Consider the following 13,478-nt stretch of genomic DNA (forward strand, 5'->3'; position numbering starts at 1 on the left):
TGGGCAATTTAGAGTTTCCAGTTAACCTAACCGCACTAACTGCTTATCTTTGGACTGTGAGAGGAAACCAGAGTACCCGGAGAGAACCCATGCAAACATATGGAGTGAATAGAAAGACCCTGGCCTGATGGTGGAATTGAACTCAGGACCCTCTTGCTGTGGGGCAAGTTGCCTCTTTTGGAAACACAGTGATCAAACCCTGAAACAAGGTTGGTCAACATATTAAAATGTTCTAACCTGCCAAATTAATAAAAGAATTTATATATCTATACAATTATTCTAATAAGACTCTTCGTAGGCGCCTTTACGCTACTCTCAAACCTAAGCGAACAAAGCGAAATGGAAGGACTACCTTGTAGTTGCTATGCTACTACATTAGCAAAACTAAGCTAACGTACAACTTACTCGCCTAGGAAAAGACCGGTAAAAATGCAATGACTCAACAAATGATATGTAGCTGGTATATTTGTTCAAATACCTAACTCTATATGCCATGTTTCTTTTATAGTATGGCTTATTTGTGAAGAAAAAAGGAAGACTGAATGACTCTAACACCTCTAATAGACTGCATCCTGTTGTCAGGGGTGGTGTATGTCGTGTTCGGAGTTTTATTTTAGTACATAATGGAGTAGAGTGAGGAACTGATCATAGACTCAAAGGTTCTCTCTGTCTTTTGAACCTGTATGCTGATAATCAGAGCAATCCAGATGCATGTATGACACAAAGACATATTATACAACCACGTGCATACATCATTGATAGAGAAGCTGTCAGTGTGTGAGGCTCATACCTGATTCCCATTCTTGACACATCTGAGTGGCAGTGTGGAATTGTGGCTTCCTTGAGCACTGTCTAGGATAATGTTGATTGCTGTGAAATGTGCTGCATGCATTAAAAACATCCTTGCTACCCATTTAAATGTGTTTGACAGCAATTAGCATGTTTACGCCCTCTTAGCCTACTGACTGTCTGCTATGAGCAGCTGCTGTGTCATACAAAAGGGGCCAGCGTTAGGGCCTAAGTTAATGTGTTTAAGGGATGCACAATTCTAACGAGTGATAACCGAAGGCTTACGGCTGCTCAGAGGGGATTAAGGGACGTCGTTGTCTGTCTTAAAGCTCAGGCTTAACCATCATATTCCTTTTTTTCCCTCCTCCATCTCTCCTCCCTGGTAATGAATCGCCAGTATTCCCTGACACAAAGCATGAAAAAAAGAACATCTTACTCGGTAGGGAATAAAGATGGCTGCTCATTAGCAGCGGAAAGGTGTACCGAACCAGAAAGAGGAGATGTCTGAGTAGATTTGTTTGAAATCAATGCTTGTCTTCTGAAGCTTCATCTACAGTATGGGGCTGCCACAAGATATCAGGCAAGATTTCCAAAGAACTTATGTCGGCATGCAAAAGTGTGTGCATAAGCCACACAGGCATTTGTACATTTTCCATGTTACAGCAGAAGGACCACTAAGGCTCCTTTTAGCATCAGATTTCAGCCTTCTTGTGCAGGTTTCGCTGTTGGCTATAACATATCTGCCTTTCATCACGTGACCTGATCAATACGGAGAGATTAGCCATGCATGGCGTGAGACACGGGTGCCCCCGAAGTTGCAGGACCGTCACAGAGGTGACGGTTTTCAATTACAGGACACTAAAGATGCATAGTGGCAAGGGCACCACAAAAAGAGCACAGTAAGCAACAATCTGCATTGGCAGCTGGCCACATGTGTTCGCTGCATGCTGAAAGCACCAAGCATGACAGATTACATGCCTTTTCAGCAAAATATACTAATTTACCCTGAAAGCACATGAAACTTTCTTTTTTGTCTCGCTGGAAAAATACATGCTTGAGTTGTAGGCCTACTGCAGATGAGGTTACAGCACAAGCCATTAAACGTTTACTTTATGCTTTGGTGGTATTTAGTATGTAGAGCAACGGGTTAGAGGGACAATTTAAAGCAGTCTTGTTACAACAAGATTGAGGCAAATGATACGACTAACCTTTGGCTCCATGCATATACCTGCGCTGTCATTTATCTAAAGCGGGCGGTCCTGTGCTAAGATAGATAGACCAGGGCACAGTTTTTCTGAGGTGACATCAATAGCTCTGTCACTCGCCCCTGTGGCGCCCGATCGGGAGACCTTTACCATTGACATGCAAGTTAGCGCTTGATTGTCATCTGGTAACTGTACTACACCGAGTCTTTGGGGAAATCACAATGCAACTGCATCGGCTTATTTTTGATTATTATCAAAAGTTATTGCATTGAGCATTCCTTGCGACATGGTTAGAGCACCGCCCACTCTAACATCGCCTTCATTTCCATATTTCACTCCTGTTTCAGCACATATAATCGAAATTCAGATTCAGTGGAAGGGAGAATAGAGGTTATGCTGTAGGGGTTAGAGAAGGGTATTTAATCCGCCCTGTCTTGTGGGTGGACATTTCGATGTATTACTGCACACATTATTATCTGAATTAATTAGCATGAGCAGCAGAATGTAGGTTTTGCAAGCCTTCATTATTTTATGTATTGATTTTTGTTTAACACACCTGTAGTTGAGCTCAAGTAATCCTACTTATTGTTTATTTATCACTCCTGCCACAGCTAAAGCATATTTGAGTGAAGAGCAGAAAAACAAATAGATGCCTTTCTTTCTTTCTTTTTTTGGTAGACTCCAAATGTTCTCCTACATTGCCAGTGTTTGCCTGCATGGCATTGGAACGCAATAGAAGCATGACTGATATTTCACTAGACTTACCAGCATGGTCATTAATCCTAATATTTGGACTGTAGCCACCATCCACTCCCAGCCGGGGCTTGACTACGTGTAATCATAGGCGTACACCCTTGTGTATTGGGCTGCAGGAAAAACACTACACGCTCAGAAGCTTAGTCCATCAATCTAAGAGGCCAGACATTTTTCCTCCAACCCCGATGTCAGAGGATTTCACATGGCACCCTCCCCCTTCCAGGCGGAATATGTTTATGAGCCCTTTCTCTTACTGTCCTGTCTCTTCCTAGTCCCCACTTCCTCTCATGAGACGAGGGGGTCTGAGCAGACAGCGCCTGCATAGCTCCCCGCTGCAGGGGCGTGATAGATGGCCACTCAGCTATACGTGCCTTACTCACCAGAGGCCGACCATATTTCTCCTTCACTGCCCGCGTAGGCCTGCATCTGCATGAAGACTGTCAAAGATGCTGTTTTCTGTGAGCTCAGCAGGGCTGAGGCAGAGTATTTGATTAGATGTAATGGAATTAAAGTAATCTGATTCCAAAAAGATGACATCTGTAATCTGTTGCAGTTACTGTAAATATGCAGTAATAAGATCAGAGTTATTGCATTGCTCAGTACAACTGTGGCATCTAAATTGTGGCGTTTCCTTGTGTATTGTGAAATAGTAGATTTAAATTATCCTTATTTAACTTTAAACTCAGGAGTCTGTAATAAATTAACTACCCTTGCCATATTAGCGGCTACAATTTTCTGCAGGTAATCAGCTCTTTTGGTAATTGCTTTTAAATGTAATACTCCTAACCCTCATAAGTGGTAATCCATTGAATAGTGGGCTGTGTGTGTGTTTGGTGCGATGTGTCGGAGAGGTAATAGCTATGGGATGACCTGAGGGCCTTATTGGAGGCCACTGCTCGGTCACAGAAGGAATACATGCTGCAGGATTCTCTGCATGGCAGCGCACTGCTGCTTTTGGGTCAGAGACATAAAGGAGGTGGGAGGAAAGAGAAGAAAGGGAGAGAGAATATCTATCATTGATCCTATGGTATTAGCCGGGGCTGCAGTCCTAATGAAGCTAGTGCTGTGGGCTCTAGGAATGCATGTGTGTGTTTGTGTTACTGATAACTCCTGTAAATATCCACATCTGGAGTGTTTACATCCTGGTGATTAATTATTAGTCATGTGGACACAAATAAATCACTCAGAGTGTGTGCTTGTGTGTGTGTGTCTGTATGTGTGTGTGAGTGTGTGTATCTCCAGATGGCCTGGCGTGAGCATATTGGTGTGTGTGTATGTGTATTGTACCTGTGCAGGTGTGCATGAAACCGTGTATATCTGCAGAAGCCTTTTTGTGAACATCTTGCACGGTACGCATTGTCTTCGTGTGAGTATACTGTCAGTGCATTTCCCTGACTTTGAATGCATGTTTGAGTTTATGTGCGAGGGTGTGTGTGTGTGTGTACACAGTGGTGAGGCAGGAGAGGCTGCTTGGCAACTCATCCATCATTTTCCCCCCTGGCCTGCGATGCCCTCGGAGGAGCGCTGCACTGTTACGGTGACATTGGGCTCATTTTGGAATAGAAAAATGGTGCATCCGCCCCCAGCGTCATTGCCGCACGTCGTTACCCCCCTCCAGCCAAACAGCCAGCTTAAGATGGTGCAGTAACAATCCCTCTAACGGTCTCAGACACGCTCCCTCGCTGTCAGGTTTACACGCCATATCCACAGGGACAGATTACTAATCAGAGGAAGTGCTCTGTTGAAGGGCCTTGCGATGTCCACGGCTGCTTAGTGAAGCTGCTTTAGGTGGCCTGTCATCTTTTCTTCCTCTCCCTACCCCGACCACTGCTACCTTTTCCACTCTCACCTCCCGCTGGATAACCTTGGCAAGGGTGGAGGAGGGGTAGCAAATGGGGTAGAGAAAGGGAAAGATGAGACCACTTTATGAGTGTCCTGGGTTCCCTGTGCCCAGCGTTTCTCTCTTGCTGGTGCACAGGGTGAGTCAGCATGAGCAACTGCAGTATAGCGGCCCAATCAATTTGTTTACGCTTGCCTCTAAAGAGACAATGCCATTGCCAGTGCTGCTGTGTGCGAGTGGTCTCACCACTTCACTTCACAGATTTCCTCATGTCGTACAGGACTAGCACACACTAGCCAAACTGTCTGGCATTGCTCAGAGTGAGCCACTCTGAGCAATGCTGGGAAATAAACGCACAGTCAAGCAAGAGGTTGGAAAATGGGGAACAGAAAGAAAGCATGGTAGATAAAGAGAACATTATGTGCTGGCAATCTTTCTCAGCCCTAAATTGGTGCATCTTGCTGCAATAGATGGACGATGGAGTCCTGCTTTTTCATCTAGATTTAGGAAGGCAGAGTGTGTGTTTATGTCTTCGGTTTACAGTGCATGCTTTCTATTTCAGGATAGAGTCTTTCCAAGGGCATTAGGGTAACCTGTGAACAAATTGCACACGGGTGATAAAAACAAATAGCAACAATTCCCACTCAAACACACTCACACACAGAGAGATGTCACTACTCGACAAATAGCACAGACTGTTAGCGCAGACAGTGATAAGCAGATAAATGCATGCAGACGTAGCTCACCTACCAGCTCCCATTATGTAACCGTGTTCGCCACATTTTAATGTCATTCCTTGTTGCTGGAGGAGGAGGGGGATGTGAGACACACAGAGATAAAATAAATAAATAAAGCGAGAGAGGCGAGAAGGGAAAGAACAGAGGAAGACTGGAAGAAGAGAGGAAAAAAAATGTTTGCTCCCCACCTCCCCCGCCATCCTCCTTCGTCCTGACACTTCACACGCACAAGCGCATTCACCGTAGTTTCGCAGATTTACTGATACATCAAAAGAGATGCACACAAACACTCACACACACGCAGCTTTTCCTCAATAAGCCTCCTTTCATAGATAACCCCTCTCCGGCTGACAATAGCAACAATAGCATAAATCCTGATCCCAACAACAACAACAGCAGCGGAGGACAGCCTCGTCCTTCACTGAACTCACGTCAGCACACTGTCCCCTCTCTGTCTGTCCGCCAAACCTGTTTTTTTTTTTTTTAACTTTTAAAAGGATCCGTTTCCAGAGCTGAAGTATTCTGGTAGGACATGCTGTGATGGTGATGATTGATCACCCTGTTCTGTTGCTGGAGATCAATTGCCATCCGTCCTCCTCCACTGAAGATCTTGTTTCCTCTAGTTGCCTGTAGCAGCTTTCCTGGGGACTTTTTATTCTCGAATGACCCCACCTTTCCTAAAAGTCAGGCCACAGGTCAACACCTATTCTGAAGTTGTATGACCTCGTCGACTATAATGCCCTGTGCCTGTATTGTCTTTCATACAGTCCTGAGAATAACTTCCTTCCTGGTCGGGAATCAATAATGTAGCTTGGTTTATGAGAAATATTATGCCATTTCCCTCCCAATAATGGCCGGAGTCATGGAGAATGTATGCTAGCCTGCATGAAATCAATAGCCTAAATGTAAACGTAAACCTTTCTATTGTCTTGCTTCAATGTGTTTATGTACATTTCAATACACTAAAAGCTGATTTCTGTCTGAAAAAGCCACACCGAACGCATTTCACAGTACTGGGTTGCAAATATCACTTGCAGTTTTCTTTTGAATATCACATATCCCAGTCTTATGATGCACGGCTCCATGGCCTCTTATCACGGTCTCTCACCATGAAGCAATAGCACGTTTCAATCATCCTGTCATGGGATAACTATAATCTTTTTCTTTTGCATGGCATATGTCCTTCCACTTCTAACTAATCCTTATTATGCCAGAGAAGCGAAGGTCATTGTCAAAGCCGAGGGGTGATTAAGTTAATCCACTTGTTTTCTGAATCCGATTTACCTCATTTTCCAAACTAGGGAACAATGTTCCAGCACAAAGACATCAAGATGATAGTGTGGCACGCATTAAGGAGGAGGGCCCCTACACTGGAGAGGATTCTTTTATCTGTCTTCATCATCTGCATCCCCTTCTGATTCCCAGTTCTATCAGCTGACTTCTAATCACAGCATTCAAAGCTATCTCTGCCATATGGAGAGACAGAGCAAAAGCGAGAGGAGAGCAGACAAGTTAAAAGCAGCATGATCGCTCATATTCCTGAATCAATCTATGTCGCTGCGGTATGAGACACTAGTGAAGCAAAGCACAGTGCCCTGGTGTGTGGGAGTCCTGCCATGTAGCCAGCAAGCCTCTGAGTTACGCAGTGCAGTGGCATACAGTTGACTTCATTAGCAGGTCCCTCCCTTCAAAGGGATGGGTTATTTACTACTGCACCGTGCAGGGCCAGATGCTCCACAGATATTATACAATAGAGATTTGCGCAAGAACAAATAGGTTTGCATTATTGAGTAAAAGTGTGTGTGTTTTAGGGCCAAAGATCTTTGTATCCCTTGCAGTCAGCAGTGAACCTGTAATAAATCCTCAGCAAAAGCATATTTGACTTCAGAGAATGCAAATAAGGTGATTAAAATGCATCCCCGTGTCAGTGAGGGAATACGTGTGGATTATTGTTTTAAACGGCAACTCTGCCTATGAGCTCACATACAGTACAGACCAGCAAACGTCCCTGATTTTAGCATCTGCACCTCACTGTGAACGTGTTATGTATTATGTGCTTTTCTCTGTATATCATGCAAGTCTGCATCTATGAATATTTAATATAGATTCAGTTCAATTCAATTTTATCTATATTATTGTTATGCCAAATCATAAAAATAACCACCTCAGAGAACTTTGACACTATGATAATACAGAGAAAACGTACGACCCCCTGAGACAGTGGGAAGGAAAAACACCCGTTTAACAGGAAGAAAACTCAAACAGAACTGGGCTTAGGGAGGGGAAGCCATGTGACCAGTTGGAGGTGAGGGCAGATTGCTTACTAGTCTGTGTGGCTTTTAGTACGTTGATATCGCCATTAGTTTCTTCCTATCCAGTTTTGTCAATGTCACTTCTCTTTATTTTGTAAAGACCATACTGTATCAGAGAAAATACCATAATAGTCAAGCGCTTGACCTTCAAGGTCATCTGCTTGTGCAGTAAAGCACCACTTTTACCATTCCTAGAAATACACTTGCAATTGCGCCAATATATCAAAACACCAACCCATCATTTTGGAGAAGAGGATGAAATTTAAGGGTCTAAATATAGTGAACTGGGGGGAAAAAGACTCCTGCCTTTTGCTTCTTCAGGCTTTGACATCATGGGTTTTTCTACTGAACATTGTCTGGCCTCTGGAGATCAGTCCTAGTCACCAGTAATGGCCTTTGACATAGAGGTTGGGTCAGTTTGACACAGGTACCAGAACATGAAGAGAGCAGTGTCTGGCCCCCCAGAAGATGACATTAAAGGAGATACTGGCCAATTTACAATCCTGTGCAAAAGTCAGACATTTTTTTTTTTTTTCTAGGTGTATTTTTTTTTTAATGTGCAAATAGTATATAAAATATACTAAATAAGGCAAATGTATAGTTTCTAGAAGTGTAATGAGCTTGAAAGTCAGCAATAGGTATAACTAACAAAATTTTTCAACACAGCCTGAAATCTCTTGGGCAAGCTTTATTTAAATTTATTGTAGTCTTCAGGAATAGTTCTCCAGTCTTCTTGAAACTCTTCTTTAGATCACACACACACACACACACACACACACACACACACACACACACACACACACACACACACACACACCCTTTTCTGCACAATATTTTTCTAGATGATGATGACACTTTCTGGATTCATAATTTTCTTCCACACCACTGGCTAAAATACCTCAAACCATGACATAGTCTCCATCGAGTTTTACAAGAGGCTGTAGATACTCGCTTTTATCTCTCCCTCGGTACATCCTGGCCATGATTTGAACCAAAGATAATTATATATTCATACTTAACCCTAGAACACTATCGCTATAAATAGTAGCACAATCACTAATGCCGGGTGATTTCTACCCGATATATGACCAACAAAAAGTACTTGTCATCAAAATATATCAAAATATGACAACACATGACAAATCAGAGTGGTCTGCTTTTTACTTTTAACTGTGCCACATCTAACAAAATGAAAAAAGTGACCCTAAAATAATGCTCCAAATGGAATTCAATTCTGGAATTCAAAAAAATTGCTAAAAAAATAATAATAATGATACTGGAAAGCTGGTCTTTGATCCACCCATTCCTGGGACATTTGAGACTTCCCTGGTGAAGGCACAGTCTCCTCAACATGCTAACAGCTGCAGCAGAGAGAAATCATGTAAATGTATTGGTTCGGGTAAAAATCACTCAGCGATTCTAGGGTCAATATAATTATGAAACTGGTGCAAAGACTGGAATGAAAATGAGTGAAAAAGCATCCAGTATCCAAAGCAAAAGCTTGAATAACTCTTTCTCAAGACTGCTTTAAAAAGAAATACACGTTTGGTTCCATGGAAGGCAAATGTAGATTTGAGGGATCAAGCATTTTGCACAGTTCTGTGTGCAAAAAACCATCAAACAAACTTGCAGTAAATCTGAGTCCTTCTGCAATAAAATGGGTAACTTGTGTGTCATGAGTTGAATGACACAGTTTTAAAGACGCATTGCTAACAGTGACTCTAACATTTAATGTCCAAACCCAACCTGAACTGCAGTATTCACAATAAAATAAGTCTGACTGTTAAGCCTGCTTTGAGATGGGTTTCAGATTTCTGTTGCACAGTCTGCACAAGCATGAGGGGCGAGAAAAAGACAAAGAAAGGAGAAAGAAAAACAGACGGAAAGGAAGAATGAAAGGGAAAAAAAGAGACTGAATGTGAAGAAGAACAATAGACAGCAAGTTAAAAAAAACAAGGTGTTTAAGAGTATTTAGCTCATCTTATTGTGAAGCTCTCAGTCAGTCGTAATAAGCAGACCTAATGCACAATTAAAACCACCTGGAGCCCGCCCGTCACTTCCAGAGTCAACCTTACAATCATTTCTTTGTGTGCGTGTGTTCTTCGTCAACCCTCAGTCTATCACCTTTGCAAAGCTTTGCAAATTAAGGTGTGACCGAGCCAAAATGAGATCTCTCCGTAGCCAGAACAAACACCATAATAGACATTTCAAACACAGACCCTATTATTTTTGTGTGACGGGTGTGCTGCATTCTGGATCCTAAGAACCTTCCATTCAAAAACACCCACATTTCCCCCTCCAAAGATCTGAATCACAACGTCCTAGTCCTTTCACATAAATGTCTCACTCCTACACTGAACAATTATGTTTACATAACAAAAACGCTTTATTGCTTTTACGTGAAGAACTGGGTAAGACAGATTTCCTTGAGGATAAATTGGTGCGTATCAGGCTCACCCAAGTAGTAGTAGTCTTTTTGCTGCTTTGATTGTTGTGTGGCCTTGGATTTTGAGAAAATTCAACATCGCACAAATAGTGTTACTCTCTTTTAAATTCATAAAACATTGAAAAAAACCTAGCTTTTAATAGTAGGACTTTGGTGGAACAAGCAGATACTGTAGTTGTTCCCATGTATTTAAATTCCTCTCCTTTGGCGTCAGACTGTGAGTGTGAGCAGCAGGATGCATGAGGTGTGTTTAACTTGGACTCATTGTGGGGGAAGGCCAGAAGCTCAGAGTGAAATCTGTAAAAGCTCACATACGAAAGACACTTTTATCTTCTTTGTTTTTCTCCGGTTCATATAATGTGGATGTTTGTTCTTGCTATGCGGTCCCTGATTGTTAATGTAGTGTAGCTTTTCTCTAGAGGTAGACCAAAATAAAAACAGCTCCAACATATTCCACTTCTATTTTCCCTTCTCTGCAGCTCGCCACCCAGCGTTGTTGTGTATCTGCTACATTTTGCAAAGCAATCTTGCTTAAACAAACCCTTTGAACTCTGTCTGATTTGGTCTCATTTAGACCGGGGAGCAGAGGGAATAATCAACTCTAAAACGTCAAAGTTGCACCAATCTAAATATTTAATCACCTTTGACTCTGGATGATAGCTGAGCGTGAGGCAGGAAAGATGGAAGATTACCTCAGTGACTTCACAAAAATAAAATCTCATGACTGTATTGACTATGATTAACACTTAAATTAATAATTACAGAGCATTTCATTAGAGATAAAAAACATACTGGAGGCAGTTGGATCTCAGCCCACTTACCTACTTTATTGATTGTAACGATGGAGCAGTGTCGGTAGTGGCCAGTGTGGGAGCCGATTCTTATCACTTTTGTTCTCATAGCTCTTGCCAGATGCAGCTCTTGGTGTCAATTTTGAATTCCGACACACTAATGATAGAAGGCCTTAATGGTTAAAGCGTTAAACCTTATCTTACCACACATCCTTATGAGCTGTTAAGAGTTTATGTTAATTAGCTTGTTTAACAGCCCGGCTGACCTCTCTTGGTCTAATATGTACTTTCTTGAATCCTGCTGCCTGTTAATGATCGCAGGTACTTTAATCAGTGATGAGTAAGAGTTTGGCTTTTTAAAGAGTGTCATTAGCTGATACAGTAGACCCTTCAAATTTCTTTCCATTTGGTGAGGTTATGACCGATTTTATTAACTCTTTCCCATCACGCGAGTTAAAGTGCATCTGGCCAGGTCAGTGACTAAACAACTATATCACTGTCTACTTTGAAGCTCTGCCTGTCCCTGTAAATTCTCCCTTGCCTCACCCTGTGAGGTGGAGTGCAATGATCCATTTGAGCAAGAGAGACACCTCCCCCATTACTCTGAAATTTAGCTTGACACCCCTAACACTGCCATGCTGGTCATTGACACAGCTGACTAGAATTTGTTTGTGTTTGAGGTAAAGGTGTTTGTGTCTATTAAGTGTCCTTGAATGGATGAATCTGGTGCATTCGAGTGGTTGCACATGCAGCCTTGTCAGAGAAGATTCCATTTAAAAAAGCACAGATTCCAAAAGCCATTGCATAACTGGCATGTCTCGCATCTTATCAAGTGGAAGAAAATCCCCAGAAAAGACTCAGATGTGACTTATTTACACTGATCCCCCACAACTTTAAACCAGCGTCACAATTTGTAGGTTCAAAACAGTAGCAAATCTTTTGGTTCCTGATGGTTGTGGGCTAGGACGCTGTCTTCTGGGTTCTGTGCAGTTTTGAGGATAGATCAACACCTTGGCTATTCGTCATGTTTCGGGAGAAGTAGGAGTTTTTTTATGCTGCACAAAATGGAGTTTTTTCCAATTCATGGAGGCTGCTGGCGGTGCAGAGGAAACCTTGCAGCAGAGTGCTTGGTGTGCGTGGTCTGCAACGCTGTATGCTGAACAATGTAAGGTAAGTGTCAGTGGTTATATTGTTGTGGTTGGTCAATGTATGAAGATTTATTGAGAGAAAGGCTGTTTTGTCTTGCAGAGAGCTACTAATCAGAAACATTAGAGGTTGAAGGTTAGTGTGGTCTTTTTGGATCTGTATGTTCATCAAAAACTAAACTTTGTTATTTTTGAGTTATGACCAGTGTCTTTCGCCTCAGCTTGGAGCAGAAACGACGCTACAAGGTTCTGGAGATGAACCAGTTCAGGCTTTGCATTCTTGGCTCGGCTTCTTCTGCATAGTTGCTAACTTGCAAATCACGATAAAGCTGCTAATAGTCAAATATGAAATGGGAATCTTTTCATGATAGTGTAAATCCACAGGCATGCAACCAGCCAGCATGTCTTCTTGAGTATCATTTTCCCAGAGCTATTAATCACTCATTCTTGCTTTGATTTATTCTGCTTTACAAAGGTAATCTGTTCAGTCAAAAGTTGAAATGGTAAGCCCCAACGTAGTACTTGAAAGTTCAGGCTAAAACAATTCTGGAATAGGTTATGATACTTTAGGCAGTTCATTTCGTGAGAAAATATATTTCAAGTTATGTGACGCTACAAGGTTTACTCACTCAGCTGGTATGTTAAAATGGACCAAAGAGGAAAAAGCCAGTCAGTGTGTAACCACAGAGAAACAAGCAAAAGCTTCTTAGATTTATCAAATGAGAGGCTAGTGGTCTGGAAAAATTCAGCGAGTCAGTCGCTGATGGGCCAGGATCGATTGGTTGGGTTGAGTTCCAGATGTTTGTGGACTTACAAATAATATGGCGCAGCTGGTCCTTGCAGCATCCAGAAAAATATGAAAAAACTTGGCACAGTAAAAGACCTTTCTCCTTGGCACAGTATGTTTATGTGCAAACTGCTTAGTCCCAACCCTCTTTCTGCCCTGCGTCATCACCACTCTCAATCAAAAGACCCGAGGCTTTCACATGATGTCATGTGCTAAACTGTTCCGCTTCTTTTTCCTTTTCCATTTCTTAGCACTCTAAACTTTGTTGTGTTTTTCTGATTCAAAATGATGTGAAGTATTTGTTGTAACAGCTTTGGCACCATAAAGAAACAATACAGAAACACATACTGATGATATTGCCTTTATAAAATAATAAAGCCCATTTATATTCAAGGTGTGTAAAGAGAAGCTAATCAAGGCAATCAGCAGCCGGTGTCTTGACAGCAGCTCTTCTCGTTCTGACATCCGGCAATCATCTCAGCTGAGGTTCCTACCTAATAATGATTGTTTCTTTCATCTTTGTGTGCAGAATCAACTGCTTAACAGGTAGTGTAAGATTTAACCAAAAGTGCTTTGACTGTCTTTATAACATCTCAAGGCTCTTAGTCTTCCTGGCCCAGGATTCATTCTGAGTTTATGGTGCAGCATTTTACTAACTTGTCACCATGTC

At 42.1% G+C, this 13,478-nt stretch overlaps 1 protein-coding gene across 2 annotated transcripts in view; it reads left to right on the top strand.

Annotated features, from left to right (window-relative positions):
* clmpb (CXADR like membrane protein b) overlaps nt 1–13,478 on the top strand; it is a 79,696-nt gene that overhangs the window by 12,035 nt on the left and 54,183 nt on the right. The window contains exon 1 of one of the 2 annotated variants that reach the window (XM_080289002.1): nt 11,908–12,046. The exons of the other annotated variant lie outside the window; for it this stretch is intronic. The gene's annotated coding sequence lies outside the window, so the exon portion shown is untranslated. Of the gene's footprint in view, nt 1–11,907; nt 12,047–13,478 lie in introns of those variants that run through there. 2 annotated transcript variants of the gene reach the window in all.

This window comes from Astatotilapia calliptera, chromosome 14 (assembly GCF_964374335.1).
Source record: "Astatotilapia calliptera chromosome 14, fAstCal68.1, whole genome shotgun sequence".
NCBI lineage: Eukaryota > Metazoa > Chordata > Actinopteri > Cichliformes > Cichlidae > Astatotilapia > Astatotilapia calliptera.